Here is a 15013-nt window from a genome sequence, read left to right as displayed (position 1 = left end):
AGTGGAGGAGAAGGTAGGGATGTGAGGGATGATGAGTGATGTAGCAGAAGACATATTGTAGAATATTCTAGAACGAGCTCAACATTTCCAAGCTGTGTTAACCATTCTGGCTTTGAACAGCTTGGGGTCAAATGAAGGGGTTGCACTAGTTGATTTTTGAATTCTTGTCTAGTTCTGATCTTATTTTTAAATTTTACCTCACCTGCAAACCCATATTCTTTCCTTGTTGTGAGTGGATTTGTCATAATTGCTATGGAAAAGTGACTTCATTGTCAAGGTCACCATTGAACATTAATCTTGGATTGATGATGACCAGCACCAATAAATTTATAATTCCAGGATTCCTACAGTATTCTACATGAATGGTGTCCCCTGGAGCTGTGCAACATGGCAGCCATGCTGGTGGCATATGCCACTGTTTTAAATGGATAAGATAGCTGAGAGTCTTTCCTTGGGGGATATTAAGTGTAGGCCAACAATGTAGACTTGAAAAAGATATATAGACAACTGTAAAATGAGTTAGTCACATTCATGGAATGCTGGAATAGTATATGTGAAAAAGTGTGTAAAGCAAGGATTGGTGTTTCAAATTTAGATAGGAAGAGATTGGTAGCTGTCACATTGCTTTTCACTCTGGAAAGTTATCATGAATGAGGCCTATGTTTACAAGCTGATTCATCATGAAGGGAAGCTGCCAGGTGAGCTGGTGTCAGAAATGAATGAAAGAAAAGAAGAAAAGTAATATTTTCAGGGAAAGAGACTTTTTCCTAAGAGTGTTTCCTTCCATATTAAAAAAAAACCTGGAGCATTTCTTTTGATATAAAGACAATTATTCCAAAAAATAGATTACTACCTCATTTTTAATGCCCCAACTGATTTAAAAATCTACATGCTAGGGGTAAATGCATGTCTAAACTATAATAAGATATCATCTTATACCCATCAGAATAGCTAAAATTAAAAACAGAAGAAACAAGTGTTGATGAGGATGTAGAGAAAAAGGAATCCTCATTCACTGTTGGAAGGAATGAAAACTGGTGCAGCCATTATGGAAAATAGTGTGGATGTTCCTCAAAAAGTTGTAAATGGAAACACCCTATGATCCAGCAATGACACCACGGGATTTGGGTAAATCCAGTATTTACTCAAAGAACACAAAAATACTAATTCAAAGGGATACATGCACCCTGATTTGTAATAGCCAAGGTAGGAATGCAGCCCAAGTGTCCATCAACTGATGAATGGATAAAGAAGATCTGATATATGTAATGGAATATTATTTAGCTATAAAAATAATGAATTTTGCCATTTGCAACAATATGGGTGGAGCTGGTGAATATAAGTGAAATAAATAAGAGAGAGACAAATATCATATAATTTCACTCATATGTGGAATTTAAGAAACAAAACAAACAAGCAAAAGACAAACCAAGAAACAGATTTTTTTTTTTATTGGTGTTCAATTTACTAACATACAGAATAACCCCCAGTGCCCGTCACCCATTCACTCCCACCCCCCGCCCTCCTCCCCTTCCAACACCCCTAGTTCGTTTCCCAGAGTTAGCAGTCTTTACGTTCTGTCTCCCTTTCTGGTATTTCCCACACATTTCTTCCCCCTTCCCTTATATTCCCTTTCACTATTATTTATATTCCTCAAATGAATGAGAACATATAATATTTGTCCTTCTCCAACTGGCTTACTTCACTCAGCATAATACCCTCCAGTTCCATCCACGTTGAAGCAAATGGTGGGTATTTGTCATTTCTAATAGCTGAGTAATATTCCATTGTATACATAAACCACATCTTCTTTATCCATTCATCTTTCGTTGGACACCGAGGCTCCTTCCACAGTTTGGCTATCGTGGCCATTGCTGCTATAAACATCGGGGTGCAGGTGTCCCGGCGTTTAACTGCATCTGTATCTTTGGGGTAAATCCCCAGCAGTGCAATTGCTGGGTCGTAGGGCAGGTCTATTTTTAACTGTTTGAGGAACCTCCACACAGTTTTCCAGAGTGGCTGCACCAGTTCACATTCCCACCAACAGTGTATGAGGGTTCCCTTTTCTCCGCATCCTCTCCAACATTTGTTGTTTCCTGCCTTGTTAATTTTCCCCATTCTCACTGGTGTGAGGTGGTATCTCATTGTGGTTTTGATTTGTATTTCCCTGATGGCAAGTGATGCAGAGCATTTTCTCATGTGCATGTTGGCCATGTCTATGTCTTCCTCTGTGAGATTTCTGTTCATGTCTTTTGCCCATTTCATGATTGGATTGTTTGTTTCTTTGGTGTTGAGTTTAATAAGTTCTTTATAGATCTTGGAAACTAGCCCTTTATCTGATATGTCATTTGCAAATATCTTCTCCCATTCTGTAGGTTGTCTTTGAGTTTTGTTGACTGTATCCTTTGCTGTGCAAAAGCTTCTTATCTTGATGAAGTCCCAATAGTTCATTTTTGCTTTTGTTTCTTTTGCCTTCGTGGATGTATCTTGCAAGAAGTTACTATGGCCGAGTTCAAAAAGGGTGTTGCCTGTGTTCAAGAAACAGATTTTTAATCATAGAGAACCAATGAAGGGAGGAGAGTGAGGGGATGGGTGAAATAGGGTATGGGGATTAAGAGTACACCTATCATGATGAGCTCTGAGTAATGTATGGAATTGTTGAATCACTATATTGTACACCTGAAACTAATATAACACTGTATGTTAACAATACTGGAATTAAAATACAAAATTTAGTAAAAGATCTACACACTAGGAAGACTTTAGTGTAATATTTACATGTATTGTATGCTAGTGAAATTTTTCACCAGCTCAGGTGAAAAATCACTACTCTCCCCTTTTATTTTTGAAAATCTCAATGTATTTCCAATTTCAAGTATAAGAGAGAACAAAGTCAAGGACTTTATGAAGAAACAAGAAGAATTTAGCTTTCAGCCAATTTATTCAGTGTCTTAGGGCCCCCTTGACTTATTGGGTCATATTAGAAAATAAACAGCTTGCTTAGGATTTGCAGCTACAATGGGAGTTTTTATTTATTTATTTATTTCATTTTATTTATTTATTATTTTTTGTATATTTTTTATTGGAGTTTGATTTGCCAACATATAGTGTAACATTCAGTGCTCATCCCATCAGGTGCCCCCCTCAGTGCCTGTCATTCCAGTCACTCCATCCCCCCGCTCACCTCCCCGTTCACTACCCGTTGTTTGTTTCCCAGAGTTAGGAGTCTCTCATGTTCTGTCACCCTCTCTGATTTTTCCCACTCATTTTCTTTCCTTTCCCCTATAATCCCTTTCACTATTTCTTATATTCCCCATATAAGTGAAACCATATGATGATTGTCCTTCTCCGATTGACTTACTTCACTCAGCATAATACCCTCCAGTTCTATCCATGTTGAAGCAAATTGTGGGTATTCATCATTTCTAATGGCTGAGTAATATTCCATTGTATACATAGACCACATCTTTTTTTTTTTAAAGAGGTTTTATTTATTCATGACACACACACACACACACACACAGAGAGAGAGAGAGAGAGGCAGAGAGAGGTAGAGGGAGAAGCAGTCTCCATGCAGGGAGCCTGACGTGGAACTCAATCCTGGGTCTCTAGGATCACACCCTGGGCTGAAGGCAGGCGCTAAATCGCTAAGCCACCCGGGCTGCCCTACCACATCTTCTTTATCCATTCATCTTTCGATGGACACAGAGGCTCCTTCTACAGTTTGGCTATTGTGGACATTGCTGCTAGAAACATTGAGGTGCAGGTGTCCCAGCATTTCACTGCATCTGTATCTTTGGGGTAAATCCCCAGCAGTGCAATTGATGGGTCCTGGGTAGCTCTATTTTTAACTCTTTGAGGAACCTCCACACAGTTTCCAGAGTGGCTGCACCAGTTCACATTCCCACCAACAGTGCAAGAGGGTTCCCCTTTCTCCACATCCTCTCCAACATTTGTGGTTTCCTGCCTTGTTAACTTTCACCATTCTCACTGGTGTGAGGTGGTATCTTATTGTGGTTTTGATTTGTATTTCCCTGATGGCAAGTGATGCGGAGCATTTTCTCGTGTGCTTGTTGGCCATGTCTATGTCTTCCTCTGTGAGATTTCTCTTCATGTCTTTTGCCCATTTTGTGATTGGATTGTTTGTTTCTTGGCTGTTGAGTTTGATAAATTCTTTATAGATCTTGGATACTAGCCCTTTATCTGATAGGTCATTTGCAAATATCTTCTCCCATTCTGTAGGTTGTCTTTTAGTTTTGTTGACTGTTTCTTTTGCTGTGCAGAAGCTTTTTATCTTGACTGAGTCCCAATATTCATTTTTGCTTTTGTTTCCCTTGCCTTCATAGATGTATCTTGCAAGAAGTTGCTGTGGCCAATTTCAAAAAGGGTGTTGCCTGTGTTCTCCTCAGGATTTTGATGGATTCTTGTCTCACATTTAGATCTTTTATCCATTTTGAGTTTATCTTTGTGTATGGTGTAAGAGAATGGTCTAGTTTCATTCTTCTGCACGTGGCTGTCCAATTTTCTGCAATGGGAGTTTTTAGATGCTCAGACCCTGGGACACTTGTGTGTGCATGTAGTGAATAGGTGCACTTTAGGATTATTTCAGACAAGTTTGTCCTGCAACACGACGGTGAGAATCTTGTATAACACTCTCTAGCCTCTTCCTTTCTCATGGGTTCCTGGTCCTGCCATTTTCTGCTTGCTGTAAAAGAACCAGCTCATCTTTTGAGCCACATATGAAGCCAAAAAGCATAGCAGTGGAGAAATATAATGAATCCTGAAGAAAACTTGGGTTTTGTAGTTATCTGTGCCCCATCCTGCCCCTCAGAATTTACCTCTGTAATACAAAGGCTGCTACTGTGGTATCTGTGACTCTCTGCCCAATAGAGCACATAGTCTGCAAGACAAGCCAAAAGATCAGTGTCATGGAAGAAGCATTCAACTAATCATTTTAGTAGTTGATGGATAAATACCCCAGATTCTCATGTATTGGGAAAGATAACTCTAATGTTTGTGTCCTACACTGGCTCCTGGAGGTCTCATCAAGCCTGAGCTGCAACTGTATTAGGAGGAACTTGTTGGATAATATGTTGGCTGCCTTCCCTTTCTTGCCTCACTTCCTCCACTCAGCTAGTATTCCCCAGACCACCTCCTGAATCAACTGTTTGCACTAGAACCTTTATGTCAGGACCTGTTTTAGGGAAATCTAAATTAAAACATCTATTGAAAGGATAAAGAGGAAGCTTCAGAGGAAATAGGGATTGATGTCCACTATAGCTGTGAAAGAGAGACTCGACAAAGTTAAAAGGGGCAACCACTGAAACTGGTGCATTTAAGACTCTTTTGAATCTCTTCTTTTTCCTCAACCACTTTGCTGAAAGTGAGGCCTTCTATGTTTATTAGATATTAGGAAGACCACAGTAAAATTTGTGAAACGTGGATGTAGAGTACCTAATAGAGTGCCTGCCTTATAGTATGTGCATAGAGTAGCTTTACATTCATGAGCATGGACATGTCAGACATGTTTGTCAACAATCTCCCTCAGTCATTTCAATGTACATTACTGTTACATCTGTTCTCCACTTCCACCACTCATTCTTGACCAGTTGATTTTTTTCCAGTCTAAGTGTGGGTTTTGCATTCTCCCATATCAACCCTTTTCTTGTTAGATTTACCTAGTTTCAGTTACTGGAGTTCTTTTGGCTCCTGATTCTTTCACCTTACTTTTGCTACTCTGTCCAGCTTCACACTCCTCACCATTTTCCTCAGGACCCTATCTCTGTCCTCATCCAAGACACTTGTACTATAGTTCTTTTTCTTGTTCTTTTTCTTGTTCTTCTTGTTCTTCTTCTTGTTCTTGTTCTTCTTGTTCTTGTTCTTCCAGATTATTTACTTATTTGTTCACGAAAGACACAAAGAGAGAGGCAGATGCATAGGCAAAGGGAGAATCAGGATCCCTGAGGGGAACCTGATGGGGGACTTGATCCCAGGGATTGATAACCTAAGCCAAAGGCATATGCTCAACTACTGGGCCACCACTGGTACAGTTCTTAATCAGGAATGAAGTTAAAAATCAGGGCAGGAAATCATGTGACTGGTGCCACTACTTCCTTTTATCTTAGGAGTTGCTGGATAGCAAGGAGAGAATGTGACTCAAAGTAGTGTAAGAGAAGGAGGGTTTATTTTAAGCACTCTGGGAAATTGCATGTACTCTAATTTCTCCCTGCCATCTGGATCCTCATGGTTTCCTATTCCTGCTACAGTGAATGCTGCATCTGTCAGCCCATGTAGACTTGGGTTTGTGCTCATTTGAGGCTCACAGTGAGTTTGTCATGGCTGCCCTCGAGGAGTTTTCTCAGACCCCAAGACCACTTGGCTTTCCAGCTCAGCTCCATATGTTCATATGCCTTTCAGATTGACCCATTTTGGTATAAGTGTCCACATCTGTTTCAACCATCTGTGGCCAAAGGCAAAATCAAATTGTGTAATGAGTTGCCCCTTCAAAATTTTGAATGGGACTGTTTCTCCATGTTGAGGTATAAAAGAGAAGAAAATGATTTGCACATATATCTAGAATTCCTCCAAAAGTCAAAAATGATTCTAGAGTCAAGAGGGCATTCATGGGGCAGATTCTGGAAACATCAGCATTTCAAGATCTCATAACTTGAAGTGACGTATGTGGTACCCACAGAAGACAGCCAAGTCCATATTAATGTCTACTGGGAGCCTACTTTTATTACGAAGGCATTTATTTATTCATTACTGGGGAAACCCAACAATTTCCTATAGTTCCATTCTGACTTTAATTAGAATATTAATCAGCTATGCTCTGCACAATTTTGGCTAAAAATCCACAATGCAATATACTAAAATTCCTAGGAACAGAGCCAATTTAATTTGTATTAGATATTTTGCCCCAGGTTAGCATTAGGAACTTATTATTGCATGTCTCATGCAGCTATTATTATTATAAATGTGCATATTGTGCAAATTAAAATCATATTTTATTCAGGGAAAAACCTCTCTGTTTGCTTGAGTCCTAGTGACTATGCCTCTATTCCTGAGGGAATTCAGTACTTGTGACATCTCCCATGGTAAATCTAGCAAGGAAATGCCTCTGGGACATTCAGCCACTTACCATTTCTGGAAGGACATAGTTTACCCACTGCTTCATTGGCTGCACTGAGAATACAGAGGAGGACTGAATGATGGCCATCACTGTGTCTTTGTTCAAGGAACTTTCAGCACATACAATAATGTATGATAAATATTATGATGGAGAAGTACAGGATGCTATGGTATATTTGGTAGGGGCCCTAGCCTTGTCAAGGGAGTCAGAAAAGGCTTCCTGGAGGTTAGGATGTATAAGCCAAGACCTGACAATTGAATAGAAGTTTAAAAAGGGGAGAGGGTAGAGTACAGGAAGAATGACCTAAAGTTCAGTATGGCTGCGTTATAGAGGGTGCAGTGAGGATTGGCAAGGCCAGAATTGGGGAGCCAAGTAATGGAGAAGTTTGTAGCCGTGGTATGGAATTTGCCATAAGGAGCAATGGGAAGCCAATGAGCCCTTTAGTAGAGGAGTAGTATGATGAGATTTGCATTTTAGTAGGCTCCCTCTGGCCAAGAAGTAGAGCATGGATTGGAAGGAAATAACAGCAGAAGCAGAGACATTAGTTAGGAACTCATTTCTATGATGCAGACCTGGACTATGGGTGCATCTATGGAAATGGAGGGAAGTGGATGGATGGAGGGATTATTTGGTAGGTGAAATTGATAGGTGGTGATGACTGATTAAGTGGGCAGGTGAGGAGTGATAGATCAAGGGAGAATTCCAGGTCTGCTTAAAACATCTTGGTGGATGATGGTGTCTTTTACTGAGATAAGAAATATGGAAGAAGCAGCATTTTATTATTTATTTATTTATTTATTTATTTATTTATTTATTTATTTATTTTTGCATTTTTATTTTTTGGTGGAGGGATTGGGGACAGGAAAGGTGATGTGTTCAAATTTGAATACATGGAGTTTGAAGGGCTGAGAGAACTATAGGTGGTGCTATCTTGGAAGTGGGTGGATATATGTATCAGTTTTTCAGGAAAAGAGACCTGGAGGGAGATAAAGGCTGAGAACTATCAACAAGGAATGGTCCTTGTTGGAGTATTCCAGGGAAGCATATCACTTGAGAAGAAAAGAAGTTGCAAGATAGATTCTTGAGCAACAACCTGAAGGTGAGAGAAAGAGAAACATGCAAAGGAGACTGAGAAGAAATGTGCAGAGGGCCAAAGGGAAATCAGGAAGCACTGGAGCTGCTTGTGCTTAGGGAAATGTGTCATGGAACTGAGAGGGCATAGTCAACAGTTCCAAATGCTCCTAAGAGCTCCAAGAGAGCTGAACTCAATTCCATATGCCTATAACTCCAGAGTCCAGTAGCCAAAGGTTTTAGCCCCCACTCACCACTGCATACTTATGTCCAATTTCTTATTCTTCTTCTCTCTTTTTAAGTGTATTTTCACAATGAAAAGAAATAGACCCAGTATCAATAGGTACTCAGTGTAGTGAGTGGGTTTCCACTTGAACTCTTGCTGCCATTTTAATTGGAAATCTTTATCCAGAAATATATAATCATTGCTTTTCTGTACTCATTGTTTCACCATCGTATGTATGTATGTATTTATTCATGAGAGACACACAGAGAGGCAGAGACACAGGCAGAGGGAGAAGCAGGCTCCTTGCAGGGAGCCCAGTGCGGAACTCGATCCCCGGACCAGGATCATGCCCTGAGCCGAAGGCAGATGCTCAACTGCTGAGCCAGCCAGGTGCCCCAATGTTCATATTTATTTAGTAGCTCTATTAAAGTAGTGGTTCTCAAATAAAGTCACTGGAACAAAATTAATATCATCGCCTGATGTGATAAGCAGAATTCTAAGATAGCCCTGATATTCCTGACTCCCTGGTGTATATGCTGTCCATAATTCCCTCCTGTGAGTGTGAGTGGGACTTCTAAATATAGTAAGATATCAATTCTATGATTATGTTAATAAAAGGAAGGGATTTTCCATATGTAATTAAGGTCCCTAATTGGTCAGCCTTGAGTTGATCAAAAGGGAGATTATTTAGATGGGCCGGGAAAATCAATATTAAGTCCTTAGGATTGAATCCTTCTTAAGGAAGGAAACCTGAGCCTTCCCTGGCAGAACAAATTCAAGGGATGGTAGAAATTTCTTTTGCTGGCCTTGAAATGAAGAAAATTGCTATATTGTACGAGGTCCCACGGAAAGGCTATGTGGCAAGGACCTGGAGGTGACCTCCAGTCCCTGGATAACAGCTAGCAAAATCAGGGGTCCTCAATTCTACACCCACAGGCAGGTGAATTCTGCTACCAGGCACCATATAAGCTTGGAAGAAGACTCTGAGTTCCATAATGGAATGCTGCCTAACTGACACCTTGATACCATTATGCCATCAAGGCTGTTGTGGGCTGTCCCTGCGGGTCAGGGGCCTATAAGTCATCCTCTAGTGGGCTCTCAATGCGACTTCCCTACCCTGATCATCCTGTGCTGCACTCATCTCCTTATTGTCTTCTCTTCCTCCTACAGCAGCTGCCTGGGTCCATGGGTCCCTGTCACAGCACAAGTGCAGCTCAAGGTCCCAGGCTCCAACAAAGAGTCTGAAAAAAGAATCAAGTGGCCTCTAATCATTCAGTCCAGACATGGGCCCTGACTGAGGAAAATTAGCACCAGCCACAAGCAAAACCCACTGGAAGGAGTGAAGGATAGTGTAATTGACTCCTTCTGGCCTCAGTTTCCTCGTGGAAAATGGAACAAGAATGGTTCTTAATCTGGTCTGGGCTCAAACCTGACTCTGCCCTTTCAGCTGTGACCTTTAGGTCAGCCCCTTCCTTGCTCTGAGTCTCATACCCTTCACTGGTCTCTGAGTAGCAGATAAGGAGATGTAAGCAAAAGGGCACACGGAAGCTACAAGCCAAGAGCCATGTGGAGGTGAGTGGCTATTCTTCCAGAATCTGGTTTTATTTGACTCACATTGTTTCTCCCAGCCACCATGACATTTTGGCATGGTCATGAACCATTAGTGGTTCAGGAGTGTGGCTCAGGATCCAGACAGCTGTGTTGAATCTTGGCTCTGCTAATCACCAGCAGTGGGATCTGGGCAAGTAGCTTATCCTGCATGTCCCCTGGAGTTCTCTCCCATAAATGGGTCAGTAATAGAATAATCTCAGTGGTAATGGTGGGGAGTCAGTGAGTTACTATACATAATGGCTTCAAAGTGTCCCCAGTAGTAATCTCAGCCCTCAAAAGATGCTCAATGTGACTCTAGCAGTGGTGTGGGGAAAAGGTAGGAATAGTGACCAGGGAGGCATCCAAGTGCAGAGAATATGCTGATTCCTGATCTGGGTGCTAGTTTCACAGGTATATTCTGATATAAAAACTCATAGAGCTGTGTGTGGAAGATATGTACACTTTCTCTACATCATGCCTCCACAAAGGTGTGTGTGTGTTTGGTGCTTAGGAATTAGCAAAATTCTTAGGAAAACTCCAGACTCTCACAGGCTGTGGAACCGGTGTGGTACAAGCCAAATATCTAAGCAGTAAAGGGCTTCCTAGGTTATAGGAGCCCAGCTTGTCTGGATTGTAGATTGAATAAATAGAAAACTACACTAAGGTATAGATGTGATGTGAAGATAGGACAAGGCTAGCAAATAGGAAGTCCCAGAAAAGTTGGGAGGGATCTAGGAGCCCAAAGGGTGGTAGGACCTCTTAGGTTCTGTGGTAGGCATGGACTCCCCTCCCGTACCCTTGGGAACAGTTTGTGACTATTTTGTCTCTCTGTGATGTAGGCATGGAACACTCTAGAACAGAGCACACATCTCAGTGCTCATTGCCTAAAGCAGCAGTGTGCTTCAGATGATGAAAAACTATCTGAGGAGACTTAGCGAGATGTGTGGCTTCAATTCCAGGTTTTGTTTTTTTTTTTTAAGCTGGGTACAGTATACTTTATTGATGGTACATGACAAGGTAGGGCTCAATTCCAGTTTTTATTTTCAAGGTGTGGTTGAGCTCCTCCCCATATCATTCTTCTTCCTCTGGGAGCCAATTGCTATCTATCTACAGAATAAAGGAGACATTGATAAGGTAAGGGAGTCAAGACTCAGATCCACTGAGACTGACTTTTGATTTTCTTGTTTCTCTTTCCACATTTGAAATGAATTCTGTTGGCACCAAGGGACATCTGACATGATAACACTGAGAGACTGAAACTATCATGTGGGAATGGTTTAGAATGGGGACTAGGGTTTTACATATCACAAACCATCATTCTCCCTCTGATTGAGGGCTCTCGGGTAAAATCCCAAACTCAGTGATTCAGCTACCAAAAATTTGACTAAGAGAGTTCAGGACACATGAAGGAGAATGGTTATATCCTGACATTTATGCACCAGCTGCCTTCCTATCTTTGGTGTCTTTGGAATAACTGTTCCCTTTGTGTTAGGGACAATCTCAGGAGCAATGTTGAACTTCTGAAAGCCTCAGGAGAGATGTCAGAGTTCCCTCTCTCTTAAGGAGCAGAATTCTATCTGATGGAGCATTAAGCAATTATAGGCCTGAGACTTTGCGCTTCCCTTCAGCTAAAGATCACCAATTCAAATATCAATTGAGTTATCATGTTCAGAAAACACTTCTTTGAGTTTTTCAAAAAGGAAAAGTCTTGTTCCAGACAAGATGGACTAGATGCATTTCTCCCCACTCTTTCTACTAAATACAACTGCAAATTTCTGGACATTCTAAACATATGAAGACTCTGAAAGGTATAGAGAAGGATGTGGGTCAGCTGGAGATTTCATGACTTGAGGAAAGATATGGCTGTGAATTCCCTGGGTTTTCTTTTCCTCATTATATTTCAGACTGACTGCAACCCAGTTCACCTGCTCAGAAGCTGGTAATCAAAAATGCCAATGGACACAGACAAAAATAGGCCCAAGAAAAGCCTTCTCTCCCTAGCCAAAGGACCGTGAAAGGTACAGTCTGGAAGGATAGAAAATGCTTTGATAATTATCCTCATCCAGTTAAATAAAACATACCTCTTCCTCACGCCTAGCAAAGACTGAGTGAGCAGCCTGGCTTCTGGACTCATCTGGCGTTCCCACCACTCTTATGCAACTAATACTCAAGCCCTAGACAGTGCATTAAGGTAAGAAAAGGAAATAGAAGGCATGCATATTAGAAGAATAAAACTATTTGCAGATGACATGATGACCTATGTAGAAAATCCCCATAAATCTACATAAAAATTTCTAGAACTAACTCATGAACCGAATAAGGCTGTAGGTAGATCAACATACAAAAGTAAATTGTACAGGGTCCACTTCTGGGTTCTCTATTCTGTTCCATTGATCAATGTGTCTGTTTTTGTGCCAGTACCACACTGTCTTGATGACCACAGCTTTGTAGTACAACCTGAAATCTGGCATTGTGATGCCCCCAGATATGGTTTTCTTTTTTAAAATTCCCCTGGCTATTCGGGGTCTTTTCTGATTCCACACAAATCTTAAAATAATTTGTTCTAACTTTCTGAAGAAAGTCCATGGTATTTTGATAGGGATTGCATTAAACGTGTAAATTGCCCTGGGTAACATTGACATTTTCACAATATTAATTCTGCCAATCCATGAGCATGGAATATTTTTCCATCTCTTTGTGTCTTCCTCAATTTCTTTCAGAAGTGTTCTATAGTTTTTAGGGTATAGATCCTTTACCTCTTTGGTTAGGTTTATTCCTAGGTATCTTATGCTTTTGGGTGCAATTGTAAATGGGATTGACTCCTTAATTTCTCTTTCTTCAGTCATATTGTTAGTGTATAGAAATGCCACTGATTTCTGGGCATTGATTTTGTATCCTGCCATGCTACCAAATTGCTGTATGAGTTCTAGCAATCTTGGGGTGGAGGCTTTTGGGTTTTCTACGTAGAGTATCATGTCATCAGGGAAGAGGGAGAGTTTGACTTCTTTGCCAATTTGAATGCCTTTAATGTCTTTTTGTTGTCTGATTGCTGAGGCTAGGACTTCCAGTACTATGTTGAATAGCAGTGGTGAGAGTGGACATCCCTGTTTTGTTCCTGATTTTAGGGGAAAGGTTCCCAGTGCTTCCCCATTGAGAATTATATTTGCTGTGAGCTTTTTGTAGATGGCTTTTAAGATGTCGAGGAATGTTCCCTCTATTCCTACACTCTGAAGAGTTTGGATCAGGAATGGATGCTGTATTTTGTCAAATGCTTTCTCTGCATCTAATGAGAGGATCATATGGTTCTTGGTTTTTCTCTTGCTGATATGATGAATCACATTGATTGTTTTACGAGTGTTGAACCAGCCTTATGTCCTGGGAATAAATCCTACTTGGTCATGGTGAATAATTTTCTTAATGTACTGTTGGATCCTATTGGCTAGTATCTTGTTGAGAATTTTTGCATCCATCTTCATCAGGGATATTGGTCTGTAATTCTCCTTTTTGGTGGGGTCTTTGTCTGGTTTTGGAATTAAGGTGATGCTGGCCTCATAGAACGAATTTGGAAGTACTCCATCTCTTTCTATCTTTCCAAATAGCTTTAGTAGAATAGGTATAGTTTCTTCTTTAAACATTTGATAGAATTCCCCAGGGAAGCTATCTGGCCTTGGACTCTTGTGTCTTGGGAGGTTTTTGATGACTGCTTCAATTTCCTCCCTGGTTATTGGCCTGTTCAGGTTTTCTATTTCTTCCTGTTCCAGTTTTGGTAGTTTGTGGCTTTCCAGGAATGCATCCATTTCTTCTAGATTGCCTAATTTATTGGCGTATAGCTGTTCATAATATGTTTTTAAAATCGTTTGTATTTCCTTGGTGTTGGTAGTGATCTCTCCTTTCTCATTCATGATTTTATTAATTTGAGTCTTCTCTCTCTTCTTTTTAATAAGGCTGGCTAATGGTTTATCTATCTTATTAATTCTTTCAAAGAACCAACTCCTGGTTCTGTTGATCTGTTCCACAGTTCTTCTGGTCTCGATTTTGTTGAGTTCTGCTCGAATCTTTATTAACTCTCTTCTTCTGCTGGGTGTAGGATCTATTTGGTGTTTTTTCTCTAGCTCCTTTATGTGTAAGGTTAGCTTTTGTATTTGAGTTCTTCCAGTTTTTGGATGGATGATTGTATTGTGATGTATTTCCCCCTTAGGGCTGCTTTTGCTTCATCCCAAAGATTTTGAATGGTTGTATCTTCATTCTCATTAGTTTCCATGAATCTTTTTAATTCTTAATTTTCTGACCTATCAGATAAAGGGCTAGTTTCCAAGATCTATAAGGAACTTATTAAACTCAACACCAAAGAAACAAACAATCCAATCATGAAATGGGCAAAAGACATGAAGAGAAATCTCACAGAGGAAGACATAGAAATGGCCAACATGCACATGAGAAAATGCTCTGCATCACTTGCCATCAGGGAAATGCAAATCAAAACCACAATGAGATACCACCTCACCCCAGTGAGAGTGGGGAAAATTAACAAGGCAAGAAACCACAAATGTTGGAGAGGATGTGAAGAAAAGGGAACCCTCTTGCACTGTTGGTGGGAATGTGAACTGGTGCAGCCACTCTGGAAAACTGTGTGGAGGTTCTTCAAAGAGTTAAAAATAGACCTGCCCTACGACCCAGCAATTGCCCTGCTGGGGATTTACACCAAAGATATAGATGCAATGAAAAGCCGGGAAACCTGCACCCCGATGTTTATAGCAGCAATGTCCACAATAGCCAGACTGTGGAAGGAGCCTCGGTGTCCAACGAAAGATGAATGGATAAAGAAGATGTGGTCTATGTATACAATGGAATATTACTCAGCCATTAGAAATGACAAATACCGACCATTTGCTTCAACATGGATGGAACTGGAAGGTATTATGCTGAGTGAAATAAGTCAATCGGAGAAGGACAAACATTATATGTTCTCATTCATTTGGGGAATATAAATAATA

At 40.6% G+C, this 15013-nt stretch overlaps 1 long non-coding RNA gene across 4 annotated transcripts in view; it reads left to right on the top strand.

The window, feature by feature from the left end:
- Positions 1-15013, top strand: part of LOC140614213 (uncharacterized) — a 93988-nt gene that overhangs the window by 24784 nt on the left and 54191 nt on the right. For 2 of the 4 annotated variants that reach the window (XR_012015123.1, XR_012015121.1), the window contains exons 1-5: positions 9471-10001; positions 10859-10978; positions 11068-11153; positions 11924-12037; positions 12118-12210. This is a non-coding gene — a long non-coding RNA (uncharacterized lncRNA). Of the gene's footprint in view, positions 1-9470; positions 10002-10858; positions 10979-11067; positions 11154-11923; positions 12211-15013 lie in introns of those variants that run through there. The other 2 variants (XR_012015124.1, XR_012015122.1) reach the window with 2 other exon arrangements.

Source organism: Canis lupus, chromosome 22 (assembly GCF_048164855.1).
Source record: "Canis lupus baileyi chromosome 22, mCanLup2.hap1, whole genome shotgun sequence".
Lineage (NCBI taxonomy): Eukaryota > Metazoa > Chordata > Mammalia > Carnivora > Canidae > Canis > Canis lupus.
The sequence above is the reverse complement of the archived record's forward strand: the minus strand, read 5'-3'. Positions and strand labels throughout refer to the sequence as shown.